The sequence below is a fragment of the Amia ocellicauda genome, chromosome 17 (genome assembly GCF_036373705.1).
Source record: "Amia ocellicauda isolate fAmiCal2 chromosome 17, fAmiCal2.hap1, whole genome shotgun sequence".
Classification (NCBI taxonomy): domain Eukaryota; kingdom Metazoa; phylum Chordata; class Actinopteri; order Amiiformes; family Amiidae; genus Amia; species Amia ocellicauda.
Genome location: NC_089866.1, coordinates 19930029 through 19940517, shown reverse-complemented (window position 1 = coordinate 19940517; position 10489 = coordinate 19930029).

The following is a 10489-nucleotide window of genomic DNA, read 5'->3' as shown; positions in this document are numbered from 1 at the left end:
GGGGAGAAGAGGGCCATTTGGTAATCCTGAGGGAAATCAAATAAAGATATTTGATACATATTGTAATCATGATATTAAATAGTGTTTTCTGGAACGGGATTTTCCATCCTGCATTGTAGCGTGCCTCTAGCAGATGTTTCTCCTTTGCATATTTGTTTACTGTTGCATAATTTTGGTGTTAAATAGCACTTAGCATTTGCCTAAGGTTTATCAAATTTAAATGTAGTATTCACAACAGCTGGTAATAATGTTCCAATACACGACAGAAGTATAGACTGTGAAAGACGCAGACTCGAAGTGTGTGGTCACATGGCATTTACATTTAGCTCACTTTATAAACTCCTTTAAAATGGTTCCCTTTCTAAACATATAATAGGTACTTATGTTTTGTCACATAAATCAGGCTTTTAAAATACTTAGGAAGCAACATTTTATCTTGCCAGATTTGAAACCCATGGCATACTATTGTATTACAGTGCCTAGCTAAAGTATTCACCCCCCTTGGCATTTTTCCTATTTTGTTGCATTACAACCTGGAATTTAAATGGATTTTTATTTGGATTTCATGTAATGGACATACACAAAATAGTCAAAATTGGTGAAGTGAAATGAAAAAAATTACTTGTTTTAAAAATTTCTAAAAAATAAAAAATGGAAAAGTGGTGCATGCATATGTATTCACCCCCTTTGCTATGAAGCCCCTGAATAAGATCTTGTGCAACAAATTATCTTCAGAAGTCACATAATTAGTTATATAAAGTCCACCTGTCTGCAATCTAAGTGTCACATCATCTGTCACATGATCTCAATATATATACACCTGTTCAATAAAGGGTCCAGAGTGTGCAAAACCACTGTGCAAGGGGCATCACCAAGCAAGCGGCACCATGAAGACAATGGAGCTCTCCAAACAGGTCAGGGACAAAGTTGTGGAGAAGTAGAGATCAGGGTTGGGTTATAAAAAAATATCAGAATCTTTGAACATCCCACGGAGCACCATTAAATCCATTATTAAAAAATGGAAAGAATATGGCACCACAACAAACCTGCCAAGAGAGGGCCACCCACCAAAACTCATAGACCAGGCAAGGAGGGCATTAATCACAGGCAACAAAGAGACCAAAGATAACCCTTGAGGAGCTGCAAAGCTCCACAGCGGAGATTGGAGTATCTGTCCATAGGACCACTTTAAGCCGTACACTCCACAGAGCTGGGCTTTATGGAATAGTGGCCAGAAGGGCTACAGGTGGCCACTTACCAAATTATCCTTGTTTCAGAACTCTTCTGCAACAAACCAGTTTCCCAGAGAACAGGGCAAGTGACTGTAAACTTTGCTTAAGCATTAAAATGACTTGGAGTTTGAAATGTATTCTGTGTCTCATGTAGACTGATTTGTAGTTAATCAAATATGAACCTTATATGGAGTTTTCTTTGTCTAATATTGAATCACACATACACACTCAAGTTCACACAAATATCTATGTTTTGTTAAGTTTATGGAACATTTCTCTGTAGGGATCCTTAAGTGATACAATGCAAATTCCATGTATTCCTTGGGAAAAAACATTTATTCTCAGCACAGTCTTAAATGATTTCCTGTAATTGTTCTTACTTCACATATGATTTTATTTTGTAGCCTTGCTATCCTCACCCCCTCCCTTCCCCACATCAGAGTTCTGGGATATTTGCCATGTGTATCTGATCAAATTACATCATGGCGCTATTTGTGTGTGTTTGTGGGTAAGATTAACAAAAGGTAGGAGAAAAGGAAAACCTTTGCTTATCTGTTGTGTCATGTTTGTGCAGGAGAGGGGTGTTGTATTTTGGCTGAAATTCTTGGAAAGTTGAAGTTTTGTGGAATTTTCTCCCATCTTCAAAGGAAATGAATGAAGGGGAGGGTCTTTTGTGGCCACACTGGAACTGTTTCAGTTTTAGACATCCTAGAGATCCTGTCATAAATGTGGTGGAGGAAATGAAATGCCTCCCTGGTGTAAGATGCGTCTCCACACCCTAACACAATGGAAACAGATGCATGGATACATTTGTTCAGTAGCTGCAAGAGATGCAGCGCAGGGGATACGGTTCTGTGTGGAATTTAAACTGACACTTTGAAAGGGATTTCTTTGGGTTTGTTAAAGTTTAATAATTCTCCAGGAGGTGAATGGTGAAAATACAAATGGCTAATAAGTGACTTAACTCCTTGAGAGTGTCTTTGCCTGGAGAAATGAGGGGAGATCGGCTGAGGAGAGCCCAACCCAGAGTAACCCCAATGTCCACTGGGCATACCCAGTTGGATAACAACTGTTTCTAAAGTGTTTGCTTTGGAATGTTCTCACATAAGTCCCTGAGATAAAGCAGAAGGAAGTTAAAAGTACTGATAACGGAAATTACTTTTATTTTCTCCTGAAAGTCTTGATAAAAGTCAGCTTAATGATAAAGCTTAGCCTTTTTATAAACCTAAACATAAATCTGATTCTTTTTGATCTTTCCGTGAAACAATTAGTTGTGTTTGGCAAAAAAGCACCACATCAAATATTTAAAAAAATATTGACCCGTATTTCCAAGAAAACAAGACACCAGCCCTTTTCTACTCTTTCACTGAATATCTTAAAACAAAAAACAAAACACAATCTCTGCATGGGAATGGATCTAAGAACACACAAGCATAGTTCCAGGTGTTTTATGTATGTTTCATATGCAAAGTCAATATTAATTGTAAAAGCAGTTTCCCAAGCATTGATTGTTTGTTTTCAATTCAGTTGTATGCAGATACCAAAAATATACCCGAGGCTGTGAAAACATTTGTTAGCCCAGAGAAATCAGTAGAGCGGCTTCTAAATAATGCTTCTCAGACCAAATCTTTGTCTTATACTGAATTCCATCTTTTAAATATGAATTGTCACCACTTTTAAGGAATTACAAAGGAATCAGCATAATAATAATAATAATAATAATAATAATAATAATAATAATAATAATAATAATAATAATAATAATAACAATACCTTTATTCTATTGTCACCTGTGCTGTATGTGCTGTAACATTCTAATCTGATTTAAAAAGATGGGGTTATATAGAGTCTGCTGCTATGTAATCCTGTTGAAAACTGATAATGAGCATTCTGAGTTTCTATTTCTATTTATGATGCTGTTGTTACGGTTCCCCGAACCCGGGATGTATGTCGTATATAAAACACAAAATACATGATACTACCACTCAGTTGCACCTCTGTATCAGCACTGATTTAGAGTAGTTTGCACCAGGGAGTACTTGACAGCGCCTGTCTCATAAAAACACATTACATTAGATTCATTTTATAGTTCACATTTTCAATCAATTGCCGCCAAACGACACTAGGCAGTTTAATTTCCATTACAGAAATTACATTTGATTCACAGAACCTCCTACTTCACCCCTGTCCTGCAGGATCTTCTCAGTCATTTGACACAGAACCAAGTGGAGCAGAAGGCAATGCAGTTCCATAGCCGCTGCATGGTCAGAGTGCAGCAACAGAAGGATGGCATTGCAGACCTGGCCTAAACAACTAAAAAACGAATAGTGTTTTAAAGGTTATCACAGGTGATATCATGTTATACTGAAACTAGGCTGATGTGTAAATATTAGCAGGGCTGTAAAGCTGGTTGGTGGTTTATGAGCTGTCAAGCTTTCTCTTGAACAAAGACTTTAAACACTTCAGGGTTATTGGCATAAGATAAGCAGGTGTTTATCGTGGCACTGGGCCAAAGATAGTACAGAGATAAATCTTATGTTTTCTTAAGGTGGCTCTTAAGTGGGCAATGGCATCTCCTGCTTCACTTTCTGAGTCACAAAAAGCTGATTGTCATGTTCATGGGGACCTAGCATCAGCATCACCAATGAAAAGACCAAAAAGTATAATCACTGGCAATTATGCATTTAATGTCTATTAAAATCAAGGTAGTTTTGCAGATATTATACTTCCCGATATTGTAATTGCAACAACAGTCAACAAAATGTACATGGCTTTTCATACTTGAGAGAGCAAACCTTCTGTTCTTATACGTGACTGGACTGACATCTAGTGGCAAATATATATAAAGATTATATTTTCATTCAGACAGGTGTAATATGTCATACTGTTCATCACAGAAATAATAATAATAATATGAATTGACTAATATAAAACCTCAATTATTTATAACTGAATAACACAAATAACACAGTTATTTTATTGTTTCAGATTTAATAATAAATAATATTAATATAAAATGCATTTATCCAAACAGTAATCCAGACATCAGTTTTGTCTTTTGAGATTCTGTTTCACTGTAATACTGCATTGCTTCCAGTAGAGGGAGGTATAGGCATGTTCTACAAAGCCTGTCAAATCCTGTGGTTTGTTCTCTGCACCACTAAACATGAATGGGTGTTCTGTCCTCTACTTCAGTCTCTTCTGTTCATAAATTATAATTATTATGATTATTATTAGTAGTAGTAGTCGTAGTAGTAGTATTGCTGTTATTGTTGTCTGCAGTTACCTCTTTCCCTTATCTCTCTGCAAGTGTTGTCTCTTGATTCATCAATTCAAAAGTCGTCAGATTTAAGCATCAGATAAATCTGTTTCTGTGTGAAAACATGGAAGAAGCTCTCAAGCTCCCCATGGGACGCACAGGCCACATGCACACGTCACAGATTCTAGCTGTTCTCTCTGACTTCAAGCACCCTCTCAGCTCCCCACAATGCACGGCAAAGGACGTTTTGTGCTGAAGCTGATCTGTTGATCGGAGCCTCTTTGCCATTTAAACCTGGAGACAGTGCAGTGCTTGTTTATGTGGCTTGTAACCTGAGTTTAACAATCCCTAAGGCTTCCTCTCCCATCTTAACCTCAGTTTGAATCCAGATTCCACATGTGATCTAACAAAGAGTATTTTTTATGGAAGCACTGTACAAACGATCCTCTCTGTATTGTACAGAACTTTTGTCACTGTCACTTTATTATAAGGAGCAGAAGTAGCAGAGACTGTACCGTTATTAGTAGTCATAGTAATAGAAGTAGAAAATAAATAGAATGTATTGTAATGTATTTTGAATTTAGTATACATATTTTGTCCTTATTCTATGTCATAATTAGTGTATAATAATGAGTGTATTATACATATTAGTATCTAATCAGGATATTGTTGAAAGTAAGCACAAGCTGTCCTTATCCTGTCCTTACAACTAATTGTAAACCACTTCAGTAAAACAAGAAGAATGAGTCACCAAAATAGATCGATGTGATCTTAAAGGCTTCATTTAAAAGGTCACTGAAATTAATCAGCAGGTACTGCTCTGCATTGCACTGACTAATGGCATGAAAAGTCAAGATTGTTTAAGGATATTTTCTGAAACCTGGTCTGTTACATAACACCACAAATCCTCTGAACTTCAGCTGCCTTTAGCTGTCATCATTAACACCTTGAATGCACAAGATTTCCCTCTGCAATAAAGCAGGGAGTTGAATAACAAGCAGTACCGCAGACATGCGTGTAGATCTGGCAGGCTCCGTGTTGACTTCACTACGAGCTACAGCAGCCACATGGACAGTGAAAGTGGCATAGAAACACAGAGAGCAGGAATTAATTAGCTGGCCCTGATAGCAGTTAGACTGCACAGCAAAAGCACCAGTAGTAAATTAATTTAACACTGTCAGTCCACTCAACAGGAGTGATTGTGCTGGGCGTGCATGTGATTTTAAGATTATTGAAACGATTTGTCTCACAGCTCCAGTCTGTCTTTGGTCAGGATGGGTACAGGTAAAAAATCCTGAGTGACAGGAGAATGATGTCACAGCAGATTGAATGATGGTTTTCCCCGGTCTCAGCCCCACGCTGGACTTTCCGGAGACCTTTCAATACCAGCTTAATACTTATACAGGTGAAAGAAAGCTAACATTTGTAAAACTGGTTCCAGACCAAAATCTGATACTGGCATTTAATCCATGATTATTCATCAGAAGGATCTGGTGGGTTTCAAATAAACACCATTGGAAATTAAAATAAATAAATACATACATACATTACACAAACAAAACAAAATACTAAAAGCCCCAGCTTTTTATTGCAATCAGCTGCAAGGAAGAGGTTCAAGAGGCGATCTCAAGAACAGTCTTACAAACTACAGGCACTTATGCAGACCAGACAAATTGCAGGAGTAAACTGGTTCTTATCAGACTCTGTTCCTCTGGGTATCAGGCTTGCATTATGGCACAGGACCGTAGCACAGCAAGGCCGCGAGACAGTGACCTTGTTTACACAGACACACAGGGGAAGAAATGAAGTTCATCACCGTATAATTAAATTCAGAGGAAACGCTCTTTCTCTCCAGCAGACAATGGCTTTATATGGCCTTCCCAGTTCTGCACACAGGCATTGAGGGTAAAGTTGGAATAATTCTCCTCATGACAACTATTACTGTTATAACTATATATATGCTGGTCCCCAGGCAACTGACTTCACTATTCAAGCACTGGAGGGTGTTTTGAAGACTAACCTTCTCTTAGATATCAACATAATATATATATTTGCATCTGGCTTTTGTTATGCACTTGTGAAGAAAGCATATTTTTCCATCTCAAGAAGACTTGCTTTTGTTTCTTGGCATTGGCCAATACACTGTTGGGAGGACTAATCCCCGCTTTTTGCTGCCAGCACATTTACTGTAAAAGGTTTGAAGAGAATACATGGAATGAAGAGAAAAAAGAGAGATAAGAAACTTAATTAAAATACTCTTTCATACTTTTTGTTTAGAAATAAAAAATGAACAAAGCTTGCATTGGATCCTGTGCCTTTTAGCATTGTATGTGTTTCTTGTTTGTTTGCCTACAGACTAGCATTGCTTCCACTCCACTCTCCTTCCTCCAGAGCCGCTCCTTCTCATCCCTGGCCCCTAAGTGGTGAAACGACCTTCCCACTGAAGTCAAGACAGCAGAGTCCCTGATCTCCTTCTGGCGATTTCTCAAGATACACCTATTCAGACTGTACCTATAACTTAGCTGTTATTCCCCTGCAGGGCTCAGTTTCCCTGTTAAATTGCACCTTATCTAATCCCTATGCCCATATGACTTCACATCTTGTCTGCAATTATTACCTTACAAATCTAGAATGTAGTCAGGGCCATTTCTAGCATTTTGAGTGCCATAAGCAGGATTTTATTTGGGACCCCACCCCCCCATGTTGTTTCCTGATCCCATTGTTTACAATGACACATATTTACTGGTTTATAAATGTTTTTCCCCAGGCTCAGTCACAGTCAGCAGCATCCCATCATGTGTCTGAAGTCCTCATAGTTTACTAAAACAATACAACTATATGTTGCAAAATCATGAATAAAAAAGTAGGGATCTGATCAATATAGAGATCAGTAGCCTATGAGTTGCAGATGTAGGGCCTATATATTTTGAGATCAAAAACAGTAGAAATTGAAACAGTTAAAATAAAAATGTACAACCATTTAAGAAACATGACACAAACCAATGATAGATTAATTCCATATAATATTGTCGAGTTTGTGCAGTTTAAGGGTATCTTGGAGGCGAGGTTGAATTACATCCACACGACAAAGTATCCAGTTTAACTCTTTATTAATTAACGTCAAGATAGCAAACCAATACCTGTTGGAGTAGAATATGGCATGACGCTCTTGCCCCAGTCCAGAACGTAAGTGGAGACGTCCAGACCGGGAACCTGCAAGCAAGCGACTAACAGGGGAACACTAGCTCTCTATGGGACTTCCCACATTACGCTAAATACATAACCTTTTATTGGCTAACTACCAGGTAGGTTCCACATGCACTGAGTGCAACAAACCTGCGTAACACCACCCCCCTCCAGCAGAGTCCCTTTGGCACTCCTGCTACTAGAGCTCCCGTTAATTCCCAATACAAAACAAACACAAACTTTAATGAACTTATAGACTGAACATTCTGAAAACAATTAGAACAGTCACTCTAGTCCTTAAATCGAGCTGATGGGTGTACAAGTTGTCCACTATTGGTCTTCTTCAGCTCTGTGTCATCCATCCATTGTCTCAGAGACACCATCCGAATCTGATGTAGGGGCCTTCGGTTTTAAAGACTGGCGTCGACGCCAGGCAGCTGGCTGGCGCTTCTTTCTGGGTCTCCGCTGGGCCTTCTGTTCTGCTCCAGGCACATCAGACTCATTATGACTGCTATCAGAGTCTGTTGGTAGGTCTCCTGTGGTCAGAGGTTTGCAGCGGCAACCCTGAACTTCATACAGCACTGGCCCATGGCATGCAGAAATCACAAATGGACCTTTCCAAGGGGCCTGGAGCTTGGGACTAAAACACTTCTTCTTGGTACTGTCCCATAGGTAGACCAATTCCCCTACACTGTATGCCTTCTCCTTGGCTCGCAGGTTGTACGTCTTCTTCTGTCGCACTTGAGCCATACGGAGATGCTGCCGGGCTGTATTATGAGTGTTTTTATGGCCTTCTTCCAGATTCTGTAGAAATTCTGGAACATCAAGTTCACCACCATTCTGCTCTGTAGCACACAGCCATGTATCCATATATTTGCTCTGAAGCCAGTTTTTGAATGTGGCACACTGTGATATGCAGCTGTGAGAAAAGGCAAGTGATCATCCCAGTTCTTTTGGTTCTGGTCAACGTAACAGCAAATCATCTGTAAAAGGGTACGGTTAAACCGCTCGGCCTGTCCATTGGAAGCTGGATGGTAGGATGTTGTTCTGGTCTTGGAGATTTGTAGAAGCCGATACACTTCGTTAAACAAAAGACTTTCCAAGTTACACCCTTGATCAGTATGCAGCTGTAGAGGGGCCCCACAGTGTGCAATGAAATCGTAGACAAGTTTCTCAGCTGTTGTTTCAGCTCCTTGATCTGGCACAGGGAAAGCTTCAACCCACCTGGTGAACTGATCAATTATGACCTAAATATATCTGTTCCCAGAGACAGATAAAGGGAATGGGCCTAGAATGTCCATATGTAGGCGGTCAATGGGTGCTCCTGCTTGGTAGTGCTGCAGTCTGGCTTTGTTTGTAGGACCAGCCATTTTACGGGCCCTGCATTGTTGACACTTCTAAACAAAAATACTATTTTATTAGGTTGAGTATTTTACATAGCAAATAATAAAAAACATTCAAAATTGTAATAATTTATAATAAACAAAACAAAACAAAACAGTCGAATGCATTCATTTTTTTCTTTTTATAAGACGGCCAATCAGAGTAGAGGATGTCAGGTAGCGGCGTCTGTGAGACGCTGATTGGTAGTTTCAGATCAAAATACACAGCAGTTTATATGAGGTGATAATTACGGTAAAATAAATACATAAGAATAACTCGCAGCTCCAAAATGTCATCGAGTGGAAAGGAGCTCGCCACGACTCTCTGCTGCAATATTATGGAAACGCATTAACAAAAAATATATAGCGAATAAGGCAAAATAATGCAATGTGGTATTTTTGCAATTGCAAGAAGTTCTGAACTTTATTTTAAAATACTCATCTAACACAATAACTGTATTACATACATTCGGAAACATACCTGTGCGTTCAAGTTCCAGTGAAAACAAAATATATAGCAATAGCTGGCTGTGTGCGTTTTAATCAGTTTGTTTGTTGCTCATCTTTTCTGTCATCGCTAGTTTCACAGAAGGGTGTTTGGCTTTTAGGTGGGTTAACCTAACAGCTGTAGATTTGTGGTATATTAATTGCACTGCACACATTATACACTTAACAGTGTTTTAATTTACTTTGTCAAAGTATTTCCACGCAGAAATTCTCTGAGAGGAAGCCATTGGTCGCGTTCTTGTAGCGCTGCAGATCTGCGCAGATCTGCAGAATTCCACTGATCCCATTGGCGGAGTCTCCCAGATCTGTCACTGTCAGCCAATCACAGACAAGAAATAACAAATCCCACCCTCCCGTCAATTTTCATTACAGCTACACAGAGAGCCAATCAACCGCACAGGCTTTAAAATGAAATTATTATTATTATTATTATTATTATTATTATTATTATTATTATTATTATTATTTTAACTATCAAATGTTAGATTCACCTGTCGATAGTGGCCATCTTTAACGAATAGTTGCATTTTCGACTATATATATATATAAATAGTTACAGAAGATACAGTAACACTCTCTTTCCATTTTATACAATTTTACTAGTTATTTAATATATATATACACTCACCTAAAGGATTATTAGGAACACCATACTAATACTGTGTTTGACCCCCTTTCACCTTCAGAACTGCCTTAATTCTACGTGGCATTGATTCAACAAGGTGCTGAAAGCATTCTTTAGAAATGTTGGCCCATATTGATAGGATAGCATCTTGCAGTTGATGGAGATTTGTGGGATGCACATCCAGGGCACGAAGCTCCCGTTCCACCACATCCCAAAGATGCTCTATTGGGTTGAGATCTGGTGACTGTGGGGGCCAGTTTAGTACAGTGAACTCATTGTCATGTTCAAGAAACCAATT